Source organism: Rosa chinensis, chromosome 6 (assembly GCF_002994745.2).
Source record: "Rosa chinensis cultivar Old Blush chromosome 6, RchiOBHm-V2, whole genome shotgun sequence".
In the NCBI taxonomy this organism is placed as follows: domain Eukaryota; kingdom Viridiplantae; phylum Streptophyta; class Magnoliopsida; order Rosales; family Rosaceae; genus Rosa; species Rosa chinensis.
In genome coordinates this window covers 66,624,896-66,644,149 of record NC_037093.1, presented here as the reverse complement: position 1 = coordinate 66,644,149, position 19,254 = coordinate 66,624,896, and the positions used below count along the sequence as shown (strand labels likewise).

The 19,254-nt window shown below is 39.9% G+C and overlaps 1 long non-coding RNA gene and 1 pseudogene across 6 annotated transcripts; both read right to left on the bottom strand.

The window, feature by feature from the left end:
* Positions 1-817: 817 nt before the first annotated feature.
* Positions 818-10,171, bottom strand: LOC112172072. 6 transcript variants are annotated; one of them, XR_005801999.1, is made up of 9 exons: positions 10,035-10,171; positions 9,683-9,933; positions 8,580-8,644; positions 3,365-3,539; positions 2,971-3,023; positions 2,530-2,597; positions 2,336-2,415; positions 2,161-2,219; positions 1,184-2,079 (listed from the first exon to the last, which is right to left on the bottom strand). It is a non-coding gene; the product is annotated as an uncharacterized LOC112172072 (long non-coding RNA). The 6 variants fall into 6 exon arrangements; XR_005801998.1 differs by lacking the exons at positions 1,184-2,079; positions 2,161-2,219 and adding an exon at positions 818-1,166; XR_005802000.1 differs by lacking the exons at positions 1,184-2,079; positions 2,161-2,219 and adding an exon at positions 818-1,161.
* A 165-nt stretch (positions 10,172-10,336) lies between these two features.
* Positions 10,337-13,054, bottom strand: LOC112172071 (annotated as a pseudogene).
* Positions 13,055-19,254: the final 6,200 nt, after the last annotated feature.

The window sequence follows — 19,254 nt, the reverse complement described above, 5'->3', positions numbered from 1 at the left end:
ATGTGAAACAGAGCAGCCATGATCCAAGAGTATTCGTACCAGCAACAGCCACTTCTAAATATAGACCATATCATAACGTGGTCAATGGTCATGACCTCTTGATATCACCTTGTGATTTTTTGGAGAATTTGACCACTTTCCATTCATAATATACAATTCAATTACCGCACTAAATACGTCTCAAGTATTTTATAGAATCCGTCAAATTTGGTGAAGTATTTTATAGAATCCTTCAAGAGGGATGAGCCTTTATTCGGAGTGTCGGACGTTGAAGACGAGATTTGGAAATAAATTGCAAGAAAAAGAAGAAGAATGTGAAACAGAGCAGCCATGATCCAAGAGTATTCATACCAGCAACAGCCACTTCTAAATATAGACCATATCATAACGTGGTCAATGGTCATGACCTCTTGATATCACCTTGTGATTTTTTGGAGAATTTGACCATTTTCCATTCATAATATACAATTAAATTACCACACTAAATACGTCTGAAGTATTTTATGGAATCTGTCAAATTTGGTGAAGTATTTTATAGAATCCTTCAAGAGGGATGAGCCTTTATTCGGAGTGTCGGACGTTGAAGACGAGATTCGGAAATAAATTGCAAGAAAAAGAAGAAGAATGTGAAACAGAGCAGCCATGATCCAAAAGTATTTGTTAGAGAGATTGTATTCATACCAGCAACAACCACTTCTAAATATAGACCATATCATAATGTGGTCAATGGTAACGTGGTCAATGGTCATGACCTCTTGATATCACCTTGTGATTTTTTGGAGAATTTGACCACTTTTCATTCATAATATACAATTCAATTACCGCACTAAATATGTCTGAAGTATTTTATAAATATTGATGCTCATATACAATTCAACTACCGCACTAAATACGACTGAAGTATTTTATAGAATCCTTCAAATTTAGTTATGAGATCATGTTACATGTGAAATACAGTAGTAATTTTATTGTAATATGTTGGATGTTAAAATCTTCAAGTCTTGCGGTTGATGCTTGGAAGTCTTCGGATTTGCACTACATTATTTACACGAATTATTGTGTGGGACTTGTGGTAGATGCCGACCAGATACTTCCAACCTGCTTTTTCCAGAATCCCCAGCCCTAAATTTATCATCAAGTTGCTTGGAAAGTCAGCTGTGCCTGTACTGTTCCAAATATAGAAAAAACCATGACTGGTCGGCACAAAACATATTTTTGAACACATTGGAGTTTCGAATCATACTAGCAATAGTGCCCCCGCTTTGCAGCGGGGTTTATTGTTACTATCAAATTACAATAATAGCGTATGTGAATGAAAATCATTGATTCTTGATCAAAATGATAAAATAAGAGACATAGTCTCGTTTCTCTAAAATTGTTTATGAGTTCACATTATTGTTGTTTACCCCAGTTTCTTTCCCACATAATCTTATATACAATTGTTTGTTGTTAATTATGAAGCAATAGTATTATCATTATCTGTCCAATTGGAAAACCTTCATCTTCATTTACAAAGACTGATACATTTTTTTTTTTCATTAGAATAAATCCATTTTAGCTTTTCTACTTACCTACATACTGTTTGATTTAGCTCAATGATTTCACCTAGAATCTAAACCAATCATAATTAATGAAGACAGAATTCAAAACAATGAGGAGAAACCAATGACCATCAGAAGGCTTTTCCTCTCTCTTTCTGATGTATGTCAAAATTTTATTCAAAAAAGTACACTACTAAAACAATAAGTACAAAGATAGATACAAAACAGAAACCAAGGAACTTCCCAAAGATACAGAAGCTGGGATAAAACCTAAAGCCTCTAAAAGAAGAATAGCAGCAATAATTTTCCCTTCTTCTCTGTCTGCATTTCTTCTGCAACCTTTATTTTCAATTTAGCTTTTTTGTCCTCTCCACTTTGGCACATAATCAAGTCAGCAAGGTGGCAATCTTACGGTACAAAAACTACACCGATTTCAAAGTTTGCATTCAAAACAGAACATACCACCCAAAAACCATCATAAACACCTTACCTAAACCGAACTTTTCTTTGTACTGTTTATGGCATAAAATATACCCACCTACAGTTAAATCAGGGTTCTTAGCAAGAAAAGATTTGTCAAAAACCAATAATGATAAAAATGACTCAGAAAAGTACTTACCAATAGTTTTTTTTCTTCCTACAAACAAAGTTAAAATCTTCACAACAAAAGCATATAAACTACACAAAAATACTCATAAAGTCATTTAACACAATCAACAACAAACTAATCAAATGCGTTCAAAAATCAAATTCATCAAAAAAAAAAAAACCTTGCTGAAAGAAATAGAGTTAACCTTCCAAGCTGCCCATCTTTCCGATCTCAGGAGGAATCTCTCCACCTAGATTATTAACATTCAAACAAAAGCCAGTAAAGCTGCACAAATTGGCAAAAGGAACTGTGAGATAAATCTTGTTCTCTTTAAAGTGAATACAAAATATACTGATAGAGTCTTTTCGAATAAACTGTATATGAGGTTGAGATGATTACCTTGCACTACTTCCCTTGAACTTATGCATATGATTGTCCAAATTATAAAATCATGAGGGGTTTCCTTTCTGCACAGAATAAAAGCCAGTATTACTCTTATGGGTACCAGCTAGAAGTATAGGTGCAGAAAGTATTATTGAACCACGTTGTCTTGTACAATGATCAGATATGCTAATCAAATAAAGTATGAGAGCTAATGGAAATAGAAGGACGCAGGTGTGAAAAGCCAAAATAAATGAATGAATGGAAGACGATGTGCATGGCAAAGAAGCACCCGAACTAATTGCTCAAACTATTAGAGCTGACATTGATAAGAAATTGGAACTAATTGGTCAAACTATTGGAGCTGAGACAGAAAAGAAATTGGATTCAAATACTAATTTGCAAAAACCCCCATTACTCGTTCGTGACATCAACTAAAATACAATGCATAAAACTTACTTGTTGAACAACTCAACCCTGTAGTTCATCTCCTTTCCTGCCATAACAAAAATCTGCACACAATTATTTAAAAAGCATTAGTTCCAGGGCAACAACTGGATAGCCAAAGAGTACCATTCCATCTCTAATAGTAAAAATAAACCATGTTGTCGCCTACTAAACTCTCAGGAAATACCTTTGTTTCATTAAGATCAAACACTCATCACTGATCGATTCGACCATATGCCATAATTGATTGCACCAAATCGACAGAAAACAGAGGTTCCAAATACCCACTAAGAATTTCAATGACCAAATCCCAAAACTTTCCCAAAATTCAATCTCTGACACACCTGAACTCCTTTTCACATTCAAGCATGTACAAAGGAAAAGCAATGAAGAAAAGGGTATTTACCTGTTCCTTTTCCAAACCCACCGGAATCTGATGTTATAAAGCTTCAGGTGATGGAAATTCTGTCATCGGGTAAGGGCTATTGCCACACTTAAGTCACGTTTTATTTCTCCACTGTAACTCCCAGCTCTCATTTTGGCTGCCTCAATGCATCTTCTGCCAATAACTCCTGAGCAACCTACAGTGGAGAAAGAGCATTCAAATTATACAGAACAGAAGATTATTCTTATCTAGGGAACAAAAATGAAAGACCTAAGCATGTTGAATCCCTTATTCAAATCAGTGTAGTCCATATGCATGGCATAAAGAGATTTAGTGCAGCTTCTGCAGTGCAGCTGAAATCAATCATAAATGAGGCAAACCATAAAAAGTCTCATTCTTTTAATTATGACTTACAAAGCAGGCACATTTGAATTAACTCAAACCTAAACATAGAAGGAATGGGTGTGTATCAGTGTGTATAATTGAATTAATAGGTATATGTAAAGAGTGAATACATGCTTGTTTTTTCTTCTAACACGGTCATTGAACAAATGAGGTAGATATGCATGATAAGTTAGTGTTGATGCATTTAAGAGATATCATATATTTTCATCAGCTGTCATACAAAGCTGGTTTAAAAACCTTGTTCTCAAACTTTCAATGAAGTGACGAAATATTCTGCATGCATATATATAGACCACTACACAATAATTCACTTTTCACACCATCATTCTCAACTTACACTATCCTAAGTAAAGAAAAAGCATTAATTCAAAAACAGTTCAATGCAATTACATCAGTTCATAGAGATGAATGACTTAAGTAGAAACTTGTTTTCACAATGAGCACCAAGATTGATAAAAAGACAAAGCAAGCTGTGAGCCCCGGAAAAATTTATCGAGATAAAATGAGATCGTTTGGAATAATTTTGACGATCTCGGTAATTATTAAGGTCTTCGGGAATAATTATTGGGATTTTTCACAAGGTGAAATCTTAAAATTTTGGATACTACAATAAAGTATGTGACGTTATGAGTCTGTGAGAATTTTCGGGGAATTTTTCCGACACCGGAACTATTTATTGTGAATTTCCGAAGTCTGGGAATTATGGAAATTCATTTTTATAAAAAGGAAATGTTTTGGCACGATTTGAGCCGTTGAACCATTCACCGCTTCATCTGAGCCACTTAAAATCATTTAAGGGAAAGTATATAAGGGGGGAGTCTTGATGGACGCACTAGATCGTTCCAGAAACGAACAGAAGCATCGACCCATTTCTCCAGCTCGAGACCCGCGACGGTGACCCAACCGGAACTCCCCCGTCCGGCAACGATACGATGGCGCACCGGTCATGTTCAACGCGTCTTGTCGTCGTGGTTCTGCCTATGGTCACAGATCGTCCATGCATGGAGCGAGGAGAGAGAAAGGAAGCCCGAAAGCTTCGAGTTTTCCGGCGGAGTTTCTGCAATTCCGGCGATCGTCGGCAATGCATGAGGTATGGATTTTGGTCCTCTCGTCACGATCTACGTCTTTCTGAGTTTAGTTTTGGATTTGATTGAGTTTTGATCGACTGGCTCTTTTGGGTGTTATCGGGTTCGGTGGAGCTACTGACGACGGTGGCTTTTCCGGTTTCCTGGGTTCAACTGCGACGTCCTGGAGCCCGACTTGACACTTGGACGAAGCTTGGGTCACCGAGCAGAGCGAACTGATGAAGTTGGATTATGATCCGGTTCTGTCAATTGATTGTCAAAGGTAATCCAAGTTCTTGGAATGGTTATGTCCTTTTCGAGATTCTTGTCAAAAGTTTGGGTGGATTTCGGTTAAGAGTTTGATTCTTGTTTTTGGAGGTTGCTGAAGTTAGAACTGGTTATATGGTTGCTGGGAATTGATCTCCCTGGTTATATGTTTGATTCTATCAAATTGTCATTGTATTGAAAAGAAAGGGATTATGGGTCAGTTGGGTATGTTTGGAAATTTGGAGGATCATGACAATGTTTGAAACTCCAGTTGTTCATTTTGATGCTCACTATAAATCGTGTTGTGAGAAAGCCAAGTTTCATTCTTGGGTAATAATTGTAAGGAGTAATTCCAGTTTACCTACCTGAACTTTCACCCATTCTTCAAGTTAGTCCCTGAACTTCCAATTTCATCAAGACTACCCCTGAACTCCCAATTTCCATTAGCCGTGTCCAATTTTCAAAGCTTCGTCCAATTTAAACGTTAAATCTGATGCCAGGGCCCACTATAAGGGCTAGAATGGTCATTTCAAGACAAAAAAAATATCAGAACAAAAAAATATATCATCTTCTTCCTTCAATCCCACTTCGACCTCTTCTCTCTCCTCTCTGACCCGATCTAACCTCGATTTCCATTTCACCTCCCTCCACCCCCTCACTGAAAAACTCTAAACCCAAAATGGCGATTCTGAAGGAAAAAGAAAAGAAAGTTGAATGGGTTCACGATTCTAACAATGAAGGCCTCGGTGAGAGAATGGATGGTGGGGATGGCGAGGCCGGCAATCTAGAAGGTTAGGATTCGGGAGGTGAGGAGATTGACGAAGGGGATGCGGGGGTTGGCGGAGGTCGATAGTGATCGGAGGGCAAGGATTGCTGACGCCCTGCCTTAGCCCTTGGAGTACACCGCCTGCAGCCACCACTCGAAGACATCACAGGTCCACCGTGGTACTCGGCAACCTTCGTCGATTTCCAGTCATCTCTTCAACACACCTTCATCAGCAACATTTTCAGATCAATTAGAACCTGAAAACCTAGAAGTTTGATCACGAAGCGACGCCGGAAAACCCAAGCATGCACCGTCGCCGGGCACTTTGGTATTCTTCAATCCCCGGTGAAAATCGAGCCACACCACAACCATATTTGGAGTAAGGATTGCACGAAGGACTAAAGCCCCAAAACCCCGACCATAGATCAGAACTCAGAGCTTTGCGCCTCTATCCCTGCAAAACCAGGCACACCTCCTTACTTCACCGCCATCACGCCAAAACCTCCGCTCGTTAACAACGATTTTAGACGTGCACGATTTGGTCGAGGATGCCCAACTCTCCTTGACGTCTCAGTCCAAAAAGGCAGAGTACTAGATTGATTTACTTTGGTCATTGCACCTTGATTCATCACTGTGATCAGAAGAACACTTACGCCGGGCTCGAGCACGAAATGGTTTCCAGAGTGGTGGAGAGCCTCGAGGTATACTAATTAAGCTACTCCGATATGGTATATTTCATACTGTGGGTCAATCTGGTTTTACTTTTTACAATGGAGATTTTGGTTGTGGCTCAGATTCAATTCCAGCTTCATAAGGGATTGAATTTTCATCCGGGTTGTCTTCATTGTGATTGTTCTAGGAGTGGGTCGCTCTATTTTTATATCGTTTGGTTGCTTTGAATTGATTTTGCTAATGGAATTGTATAAAATCTGGGTTCTTGTTAGAATCTGGGATCATGTTGACATCTGAGTTCATGTTGGAATCTAAATTCATGTTGACGAAGTCAAAAGAAATTTATGTAGTCTTAGCAGCAAATTAAGTTCAAAGAACCCAACCGTGATTAACATGGCATGGGCATGAGAGGCAAAATAATCTAGAAATTGAAATCTTAAGCTTGTCTAGATCTGCCATGGTTTTCACCTTTGAGAAGATGTACAACAGTGTTAACCTTAAGGTTGTGCGGCTTAGGCATACCAAGAAAATTGAAGAGTTTTTTTTTTCGTTTTTTTCTTTGACAAGGGGTAGTATAGGAATTTAGCAATTCCATCTCCTGCCACGTCATCACTTAACGTTCAAATTGGATGGAGCTTTGAAAATTGGACACGGCTGATGGAAATTGGGAGTTCAGGGGTAGTCTTGATGAAATTGAAAGTTCAGGGACTAACATGAAGAATGGGTGAAAGTTCAGGTAGGTAAACTTGAATTAATCCTAATTGTAAAATGCAGAGAAGAAGGTTATTGGGTGCCCTTAGTAAATTTCAGTGCACCTAATATAATTGGTCAATGCAGTCAAACTTAGTCGAAGTTTGGTCAATGTGGTCAATCCTGGTCAAACCAGGAAAAGTTGGTTTGATGATTTGTTGATTGTCGAGACTCTAAATATTGTGAGATGGATTATTAACAATCGATATGTCGGAAATTAGGACTCCAGTTACCTGAGGAACGGAAGGTTCGTGAATTCTAGAAAACGCAAAACGGTAAAGCTTCGGAATCCAGGTAGGGGATTCGGGACTCTCCTCGATTAGCGGTTTATTTATATTACGTTTTTTGTTTAAATGATGCATGTTAAGTCTGTGGTTTGGTTATGTTAAAATGCAATGCGTACTAACCAAACCGTGAGAGATGTGATGGCTTGAGAGCGAAAGGTGGCTCTGACTTCCTTGGGTTCGATCCCCAAAACCTCCGGAGGGTTAGTTACACCGGTTGGACGGTGCGCGATCGCAATGACGACCCGATCCGTGTGTGTAGCTAGGTAGCGGACGCTCTCGCTACGCTTACCTGGTGATAAATTAATTTGAGGTAAGGTCGTGTAGTGGGTCTATGGGACCGGCCATCAGGTAATATTTGGTGCGCACGTATTGATTTGAGTAACATGCATCGATTTTCAAGAGAGAATATTTTTCTTTTAAAGTTTGTCGTTCTTTTAATGACATGGTTTTGAGTATGTTTTTATACTGTGGCCACAAAGCAATATTACATTGTTTTCAAACCTAGTCGAGATGATTTCCCAATGAGCAGCGAGGACGAAAGCTCACCCCTACAACAGTGTGGATGCAGGTACTGTGCACTGGTGACGGGATTGACGAACGGAGCAGGGTGCGCGGAGATAGCTTCGGTGAATAGTAGTAACTGAATTCAGGTTCCGTGTCTAGTCTTGAACTCTATCTCTTGAGAGTCGTTAATTTGGAACTTGTTATTCCTTTTCGTCTTGTACCGGAGTGTACCAATTCTTATTTACCCTAGTAGTGATCTAGAAGCGCTTTAGACGAATAAGTTCGATACTTGATTCTAAAAAGTTTTCACCTCAAAAAGTAATTCAACGTTTCCGCTACGCGATTTACGAAAAGAGACTTAACTAAATTGCCTTGCGGGTTTTTAGGATGTAAACTGAACATTCAGTTTATGTCTTAGAGACACGCGGCACTGTGACGTGCTCAAGTTGATGAGGTGCAGTTTGGGGCGTTACACAAGCAATACATTGACTAAAGATAAAAGGAAAAGAATCTATCCATACCTTCAGGCTTGATGTTCAAAAGCCCATATCTAGGTTGTAAGATGTAACTCTCCTTAAAGCATTTCCTGCATAAAAAAAATATAATTACAGATAGGAGGAAAAGAAAAAGGTAAACGAAAAAAAAGTGGAAGCTGTAATCCATCTTGTGGGGAACAATTGCAGCTCAATTTATCTGGAAACTCAGTGCGATCAAAAGCTTGGTGACATAAAGATGTCAATTAATTAAACAATAATAAGTATGCATGATATTTTAAGTATCTATGTGGTTCAAATTATTAATAAAAAAGGAAAACAACATCGAAAGCCCAGAACCACATAGATCCTTATTCATGAGAATTGGCATGAAGTCTAAACTTCCTTGGGAGCCCTATTTTTCTTATTTAGGAAATGCACGATATTCATCCATTGGCATATCAATCTTATGCCTAACACAAAGTGTCGGCTTAATTAAGATATTTCGAATATCAATAACCCTTCTTTACAATACAAAGCTTACAACTATCAACTGATACAATTTAGAGTGAACCTTAAAAATTTCCATCATTTACTGAAACCATAATCAAATTCTTAGCATCCAAATCAATTAATAAACAACTCCACAATTGCATATCAATTTTATGTCAATGTTCCGGGACAACCAAACTAACATGCCACTGGGAATGATTCCCAATTATAATCATAAGACATAATTGAATGATCACAGTCCAATACAATTCTACTATAGTTGATATTGATTTCCAAAAATCAACTAACCATATATAGCAAAAAGCTATAACTGTAGAAACCAATTCTCAACAACTCTACTACTTGCGTATCAAATCAAATGAAACTCTAGAACACTACCCTTTTCTTTTTCTTTGAGAATCCATGAAAATTAAACCATAATCCATAGTGATGACAGGAAAAAATAAATAGAAAATATGCAATTGGAAACAAAATTCAGTTAAATGGGAACGGGAAAGGAAAGAGCAGAGAGCAACGGTTACCAGGAACTAAAAACATTAGTTGTTTGTTCAAGAAAATATAAAGAAAAAAACCCTATCAAATTGGGGATCATAATTGAAAGCAAAGTAAAAAAAAAAAAAATGGAAAACCACATATACCTGAGCATCATTCCAGCATCAGTCTTGGAAAAACAACAAAATCATCCCCAGTCTCACTGAAATCAAGCTTCAAATTGAAGGCCTGCTCTAAAGCCCAGTTGATTTTGGCATCCATATTCTCATACGGGTGCAATCGGACCTGAGAATCACGCGAGAAAATTACCCGATCAAAGCTGCAAACTTTCCAACACTGCCGATTTCAATCCCTCTTCTTCCCCTTTCTATCACACCAACAAAACTTCCTCCACCACCTAAAGACACGGCAAAGCTTTGAAAACGAAACCCAAATCCGAATCCAAAGCAATCAAAAGACGATCGGAGATAGAGAAGAGAGAGAAACAGATCGGCGTACCTTGTAAGCTGGAGAAGACGATCGGAGTTGTTTGGAATTGGAATTGGATTTTCTTTCTTTCTTTCTTTTGGATTGCGAGAACAGTTGGAGTCGTTTCTGATTCTTCTGAATTTGAGAGAGAAGCCCTGATACGAATGGCAACGCTGTGATTACAAAAAAAAAAATAGGGACAAAACCGTCTTTTCGATCCCTTATGAACAGTAGTAACAGTGACCGGCTTGTATAATTATACAGTACGCCACGAATGACGATGAGCATGCTTTTTAGCGACTAAAGTAAACTTGCAGAATGCAGCTCAGAAATGTTACTTCTGTTCTTCAAAAGATGTATTTCTATCCAAATTAACATCACATTACAGGTGAACATGCATGAAGCATTTACAAAATCAAAACATATGCAAGGGAGGAAATAGAATTAGGGGAATTACAATATGAACTATCTAGAGAGTACTTTCATTACAAGTTTTTACTAAAAACTCGTCAACTGCAACAAACTCATTGCCACTGAGATTCTTTGCCGGGGTCGTGGTGTTGAAGCATCTCAACGACTTGACTCATGGTTGGTCTTGAATCTTTGTCTTCTTCCACACAATGTAAAGCTACTGTTAACAAAATTTCCATCTTTTCCACATCATAGTTGCCTTCATCAAACGAGGGATCTATGATCTCTCCGATTCTGGATGCAATTTCAGTTCCATTTAGTTTCTCCCTCACCCACATAATTAGTCTTCTCTGCTCACCATCACTGATTTCCACATCCATTGTCGGGTTCTTTCCGGTCACCATCTCCAACACAACCACTCCATAGCTGTATACATCCACTTTGGATGTGATGGGAAGATTATACACCCACTCCGGAGCAATGTAACCTCTGGTTCCTCGTATCCTCGAAAAGGTTGAATTCCTAAGCTCATCTCTGTTAAGAATCTTGGAGAGCCCGAAATCTGCAACCTTTGGTTGAAAATTGGAGTCCAACAGTATGTTTTGAGGCTTTACATCACAATGTAGAACCCACTCCAAGCACTCTTCGTGCAAATAAGCTAGACCCTTTGCAGTGCCGACAGCAATGTCAAACCTCTTCTCCCAATCAAGCACATTAGAAGCTAAATTTTGTGCCAAGGAACCATGCTCCATAAACAAGAACCCTGTGCTTTCCCTCTGAGCAATATCCCCACATCTCTATCAAGTTCATATGATTCACCTTCCCAATAGTACTAGCTTCTGCTAGAAATTCTGCTTCTACTTGATTAGCTTCACTGAGCAGTTTAATCGCTGCCACTCGCTGATCAGCCAATACACCTTTGTAAACAACTCCTCCTGCTCCTCTCCCAATTTCATCACTAAAACCCCGTGTTGCAGTCTTGAGCTCAGCGTAGCTAAATCTTTTGAACCCGGTTGCAGTAAGAAGGTAGCCGTGAATATCTTCATTTGATTTTGAGAATGTACTGCTCAATAAACCCCAAACAAAAATGATACAAATGATTTCAACTCCCCCAACTCCATAGGCAAACCAGAGCAGGAATTTCACCGGCTTACTGACTCGATCTTTAACATACTCCCTCTCGAGATCAACAACTTTTTCTGTGCAACTAAAACCAAGGTTCTTCGGGGGCTTTATGTCTGTGTTAGAGAAGAGGTGAGCCTTGGGCAGTCTCAGATAGAAGTAACCTTGAGTGTTCCACCTGTGCCCACTTCGCAACTGCGTCTTGGGATTACACTTATAAACACCAGAATCAAACGTGTACTGAAAGCCCTTGCAGTTATCCAGTTCCAAGCATCTTTTCTCACAATCACCATAGCTATAATTTTGGTACTCATTATAATCGTAACCATAGAACTCAACTTGCGTAAGTTGGAGAAAACGAGACTCACCTTCTACATAAGAGAATTGAAACTCCGGTTGACACCCCAGAGACCAATCAGTATGATTTTCCATCTGATATCCTGGAAGGCAAGAGCATTTCCTCCCAGAACTGGGATCGTAGCTGCAGAGGCTGTAAGCTCCACAAATTCCATGAATCACACAAGGGTCTGAAAAGGCTTGCCATGAAACCACCCAACTCTCTCCTGGCATTTTTCGGCTATACAATCGAACATTTCCATCAAAATCAATAGTCAATCTTCTCTGCAACTTTGCACCATAATCAGCTGCAAGAAAAGTCAGATTGTCCGAAGAGGCAAAACTGCCTAAGGAATCAAGCATGGCTGTTCTACTGCTGTTGTAAGTAGACCTTGCATTATCCCAGCTCATTATGCAGGGTTGGGCCAGTAGACACTAGAAATCTCAGGGCCGTCAAAGAGTAGCCGGAGAAGGTTATCATTGTCGAAAAAGAGCTTATAGAAGCCAGAGGAGAAGTTGCTCTGGCTTCTGGTGGAGACAAGTATGGCGGTTCTGGTGAATGGTTGGAGTGGAAGAAGGGTATCAGTTGGGGAGTCAAAGCTCTGCCATAGAACAACCTTCGTCTTCAGATTAAGCAGAACCAGATTACCGGAGTCGTGCAGGCTTAAACGGGCAGGGGAGATTGAGGTGGTGGTTGTGGTCCAAACGTGGGATTGAGCAGCATCAGTTAAGATGAGATTACCAGTTTTGAGGAGGGAGAGCTTTGAACGCTTCCCGTTGACTGGTTGGTCACGATTTGCCATCCAGACTATAGTTCGGTTCTGGTAGGAGACTGGTGATGACGATGATGATGGCTTGTTGAACCAAATGGCAAAGCAATATGAGTTGTTGCCAACTTGATGAAAGCCGGCGGTGAAAACACCACCAGGTGAAATCAGAGCATCTTCTGGTTTCTCTACAGAGAGGGATGACCCTTCACTCAATGCGTCGGAGATTGAAGATGAAGTTGGAGGAGTGATGGCCAGAGAGAGAAGTAGAATGAGAAACAGAGGATCCATGGAATGAACTTACAGAGAGGACACACGACCAAAAGAAAAGGATTTTGAACAGTGTTGATATGTTAGAGTAGAAAGATGATCAAAGATAATGGCATTTGTACTAATAGACATTCACACGGTCGACTCATTATCTTTGTACTAATAGACATTCACACGGTCGACTGAGTCGAAGGAGGCCGATGGTGATTCGGAGCGGAAAAAATGGTCACGTCCCATTATAGTTTTTGGAGAAATTAGATATAAACCCAAAAATTCAACCTTTTATTAGAAAAAACCCATACATACTTTTCTTTTAATTTACACCCAAATCACATTAATAAACCTTCTATATAGAGTGATTCATAAAAATAAAAATAATAAAAAGAAAGCCTTCCATATAAACGGTATGCCTATAACCAATATTTTTTCCTTATTTTATTCCTCTATTCTTTACCAAAAAGGCAAAAGAAACCCTAGGGCCGCCTCTGGTTGCGATCTTGTTCTCGTCCGGCAGCGCCCGACCGTTGGAGATGGCCTCCGGCCTCACCATCATTATAAGGTTTGCTATCGGACGGGAGACCTACTGTCCATAGGGTTGTCGAAGGGCTTTGCTTGGGTTTCGTCACTGCGTTCGGCTGGGATGGTGGTGAAGGGTGGATCGTGGCGTCCCTGCGGCTAGACTTTGTTGGATCAACGGTGCTATGGAGTGCGGTTGCGACGCCTGGCTCCGGGTAGGCTGTTCTGGTTTGGTGCAGATCGTGGCGGCGGAGTGGACTCAGGACGGCTTAGATCGCTAGGATGGTTTATTCTGTGCTGATGTAGGTCAGCAAGGGTGGCTGATTACACACATTTTTATGCATGTAATTGTATCTAAAATACTAGAACTAAGTTAATCCTCGAGTAAATTATTATGTAATTAATCTATTTTTATTTATTTTGTAGAAAATAAGCTGAGTTGCGGAAACGAGATACTATGGCGCGAAATTAGAGAAAATGAGAGTTTTCGATAAAAGGACAAAAAGTCAACGCCAAGTCAATAGTGATCAATGACATCAAAGAAGCGGAATCGGATTACCTCCGATAATATGCGCGAAAGGGAACCGACATGAGAAAAAGAAAAAAAAAAAAAAGAGAATTAAATAAGAGGAAGCACAGCTTGATTAATAAAGTAATTAATCAAGTGGTTGATTAATTACCTTAATTAAGTAAGCAAAAAAAAAAAGGGAATAGCATGCACACCCCCCACTTGCATGTGATGCGGCCAATTAAGAAAAGAAAAAGAAAAACATTTTTTGCTTTTTCCTTTTTGTCATCCAATCAGATGCTAGCATTCCCAATCCCTCCTCACCAACTAGCATGTGGAGACTATCAATTATCCTCACCACTAGGCCACATCATGGGCCGGGCTAGGGCCGGCCCTACCCTAAAATTTAGGGCTTAGGGTAGGGTCGGGTCGGGCTTTGACTAAGTCAATAGAACTTAGGGCCTGGCCGGGCTGGGCCGGGCCAGCCTTTTTGAATAGGGTCAGGTCGGGCTTTTGTCTAACTCACATAAAACCAAATTTTGCTAACTATTTAAAAAAAAACATCTCTTTGATATTTCAGAACCTAAGTTAATTACAAATTCCACATAAACCTCAAACTCACATTCTCACTGATTAATTGCACTGAGGCACTAAGCCACTGAGGCTACAAAAACTGATTTGATACAAGAACTGATCAAGTCCTCATCAATTCCCAAAACGTTGTAATGTTTGATACAAAAATTGTATCAATTCCCAAAAAGTTGTATGTAATTCAACACTCACAAAGGTTTGCACAATCAAGTCTTCACCAAACAAAGAACCTGCACAAAAACATATAAATAATTTTGAAACTGGACATATATTTCAGTTCACACATAAAAACACAAACAAAACATACCAACAGGACACATATATATACATATTCACAGCAGTAACACACGTATGTCCAATCACTTGGGCTGCGTTACTAAGAATCAGTTAACTTGATATCAATTCAGGGGGGATTGCAAAAGAAATGCATAATCACGGATACACAAAACCAAATGAAGAGCAATCATGCAATCCTTGGCGTTATATAAATCCGAAAATTAAAACCAAGACTAACGAAGTCAAACGACTCGAAGATAACTACTTTCACAATTATATGCATATATTTCCAACAAACAAGACTCATCTCACTCAATTCACTCAATTTACCACTCAATGCACATATTAGCCTCTATCTAAGAATATCAATTAAATTTCGGGCCTTTTTCGAGATGATTTCCACTCATATGAGAATTTTACAAATCTCTTTTACAAGTTGGAAGAACACACACCTCGCCAATATGCCATAAACAAGTACAAGAAGATGACCAGGCTTCTTCTCTGCACTTGCAACACCTCTGGAGAAAGAAGCAAAATTCTCCTGACTGGTCATAGCATGAGCTGAGTCCTTGGTTTCTCCAACTATTATATGCCCCTAAAAAATCAAAATCAAAATCAAAACCAAAACCACAACAATTCAATCTCCTAATTTCCAAAATCTAAGCAAATTTCTCAGGCAATTAACAAAATTGTGCTCAATTCCACTCAATTTACTAGCAGAGAAGGCCAAATACGAATAAGAGCAATAGGACGACGACAACGGAGGAGACGACCTTAGAACTTCATTCCATTGATTACTGCTGCAACCTGAATCTGGGCGAGTAACCACAGCGCACGTGGATTAGAGGAGCAGAGGCCATTTATATATGTGCGGGCCATTCCTTGGTCTTCGATCCATCGCAAGCTCCTCCTCGATCTTCAATCCGACTCATGGCAAGCTCGCGTCGCCTAAAACCGCCTGAGGTGGTGGCTGAGAGAGGCGATCTGGACTCTGAAGGAACAGAGGTCAGAAGGTTTGAGAGAAACTCGATAGTGGGATCTGTGGTGGCTGAGAGAGAGGCGGCCTGGACTCTGATGAAGGAACAGCGAGTTTGAAAAAGTGTTTGAGAGAGAGGAGACATACGTTTGAGAGAGACTCGATAGTGGGAATGTGGGATTACGAGATAGTGTCTGCGTCTAGGTTTTTTGCCCTATTGCTACTTGAGTTGGACTTGGACAGTTGGGCTTCGTACCTTCAGCCTTTGGGCCTTAAACACACAGACTCTATTTGAAAGACCAGTTTTGTAATATGACAGATTATTCATCAAAACTCCCATAGTTTTTTACACATGTAAATATTGTAATAGAAAATAACAAAAATATAATATTAAATTTTAGGGCTGGGCTTTTAGGGTCAGGCCTGGCCTAGCCCTTACGGGCTCAATCGGGCTGGGCGGTAGGGTAGGGTCGGGCGTCATTTGTATGACCCATACCCTAACCTATTTTAGAAAGGGTCGGGTCGGCCCGCCCTAATGGAAGGGCTGAGCCAAGCAGGCTTAGGGCGGGCTTTGGGCCCAAGGGCCATATGATGAGGCCTACTCACCACTCATATATATATATATATATATATATATATATATATATATATCCCCTCCTCTCCAACCAGCGCCGCAGACCCCCAGATCCATATTCATCCTTCCTCTCCCCAAAACAGTAGCCGCATCCCATTTTCACATTCCTTTACCCTTACTCCATCACCTTACCAAGATTTCTTCACTTCACCAAGATTCCATCACCTCACCAAGAATCTCCTCACCCAATTCATCAATTGCTCACCATTTTCCAAAGAAAATCAAGAGGGTTTTACTACCCACACCATCAATTGCTCATCAACACAAAGATATTTTACTTTTGGTAAAGAGTAGGGGCTTAATTTCAAGTTGGGTTCATGTTTGCCTATAGCAAATTGTGAGCTTAATTTGTGTTCCCTCTCTCCTCTATCATTTCTCTTAATTCCTAGTCCTAGTCGGATTAGTTTTCCTTGTAACATTAGAACATGTACTTTGTAAGCCCTATATATAGGGCTCCTATTCTCAATAATGAAATACAATTCTCTTATCAATCTCTCTCAAAATATCTCATACTTAAACACGTTATCAGCACGAGCCCTAACCTTTAGATCAAAAATCTAAAACCAGAAAATTTTTCAACATCACCTTTTCCACCATTGCACCTAGCCCGTGCTAGACTTGCCGCTGTTGCCCACCTGTGCACCCCTATGCTGCACGCTGCCCCTGCAGCCCTTAAGCACCCGTGTGCCTCCTACTGCCCCTGCAGCATAGCAGGACGCTCGTTCCTGTGCACATCAGCCTGCTTGCAAGCCCCGAAATATCTTGATCGGACCTCAGATCAAAATGCTTCCTTCATTAAAGTTCTTCATCTCTGTCTCTTCTATCTAACTTCCAAATTTCAGCCATATCGGAGTTGTTTTGAGACCTATACACCAATCTAAGTGAAAGCTGTTCAGAGGCAAATCTGCTCTGAATTTCAACAAAAAAATCCTTGAAAACCGCTACTGCCACCTTCAAGCATCACTGCAGCAGCTCCTAGCCCATGCTAGACTCATCTGCGTGACTACCCCTGTAGCGCCTATGCACCCGTGCGCAAGCATCTGTCGGCCAACTCCTCTGCTTACCTCAGCCAGACCTGTATCGGCCACACAGTAGGGATTGAAAGATAGTTTGCAATCCCCGACCCAGGATCGATAGCACGCCTGCATCAACACGCGCGTGTATTGAGAATTTCAAGTTCTGAAATTCATGAGTAAGTTTTCACAAGTAAGTTGTTCCCGTTTTTGAAATTTAAATTTACTTTTTTTCGAGGACCCGACCCAGGATCGATAGCACGCCTGCATCAACACACGCGTGTATTGAGAATTTCAAGTTCCGAAATTCATGAGTAAGTTTTCACAAGTAAGTTGTTCCCGTTTTTGAAATTTAAATTTACTTTTTTTCGGGGACTTACAAAATCCCTTCTTCTACATCCCACCTTTCTGTAACGTGGGTTCGATTTGCTAAAAGCAGAATCGTGGGAATTCACGCTACGTACGCACTACGAGTGTTCGTAGGCTACGGACTAAGAGCGTTCGAAAGCATACAAATTTGTACATATAAACGTCATTGGTTTCAATCCAAATCCAAAAAATTTGAAAACTATCAACAAAGACAATAGTTATAACTCTTTCTCACTAGGCGTACTCAAGAGTAATTGTGATGTCTAGGAAAGTTTTGAACTGAGAGAACGGTTTTAAAAGTGAGCAACGCTCCACCAAAATCTCGTCTTACCTTACCTGGTCACAACCAAATTGGAATTACCAAACGGATTGAATAACTACTACTTGTCTAAGCTTAATTATCCTTTTTGGATTAAATTTAGAAACTTTGACGTAATCATTGGCTTTCATTGAAATAAAGTTTTGATTTTGATTCGAACTTTATTCATTCAAGTATGTTTCCTAGAGAGCTAGAATGCCTCGTGGATAGTGTTACTACGCACACCATAATTCGAAATAGGCAGTTATTTCTTTAGATGACGTCTACTCGATCTTCAGTGACTACGATGGCAGGGTCATCTAAATTAATTCATGGTCGAGAACCAACTCAATTCTTGTTGCCACATGGCACAATCATTAATGTCACTGAAGCTCTCTATGCTCCTAGGGCAGAAAGAACCCTTTTGAGCTTCAAAGATATAAGAGTCAATGGTTTTCATGTGGAAACACATTGTGAGAATGGACATGACAAGACCCACCCCAAATTCCACCTTGGAATCCGAAGTGGCCCTGCGGGACCCACCTTTAAAGGAGATTTACCAAAAATTTCGGCATAACCTCCCTTAAAAATGGATAACCCAAAATCCTGCGGAAAACCAAAATTCACTTCTAATAATCCAACCATAACTCCTGAAGCCACCCTGCTCCCAAATTCAACCAATCCCATCTCAAAGCTAATACCATCATACACAATCTCCAAAAGTTAAAAGTTACTACAATCACCAAAGTTAGGTCGTAGACCTCAAATATAATTCATACAAGTTTGGGTCACATATCCCTTAGTAATCAGAGCATTCTAGGAATATAAATAGACAAGGAGTGCAGTAGGTTAAATAGGTAACCTACAGAAGGTGATGGCGGAAGCAGGTACAGTCACTATGGCTCACACTCGTACACCGAGCAGCAATACTGCAATCTGGGCATTTGAAACCGAAGGGCCCAGGGAAAAGTATATAAAAACGTTAGCGTGAGTGGACAAAAAAATAAATAATTGAAAGGAAAAAGGATTTTATACTTTTCCACATTTACATCACTCAAAACTCTCGATGCATGCAATGATTAACAAAAATAAAATAAGAGGAGTTTCGCTCTTGAAGGCCGACTAGCCCCGCTAGTCACATACGAATAAAAGAAAAGGTGGAA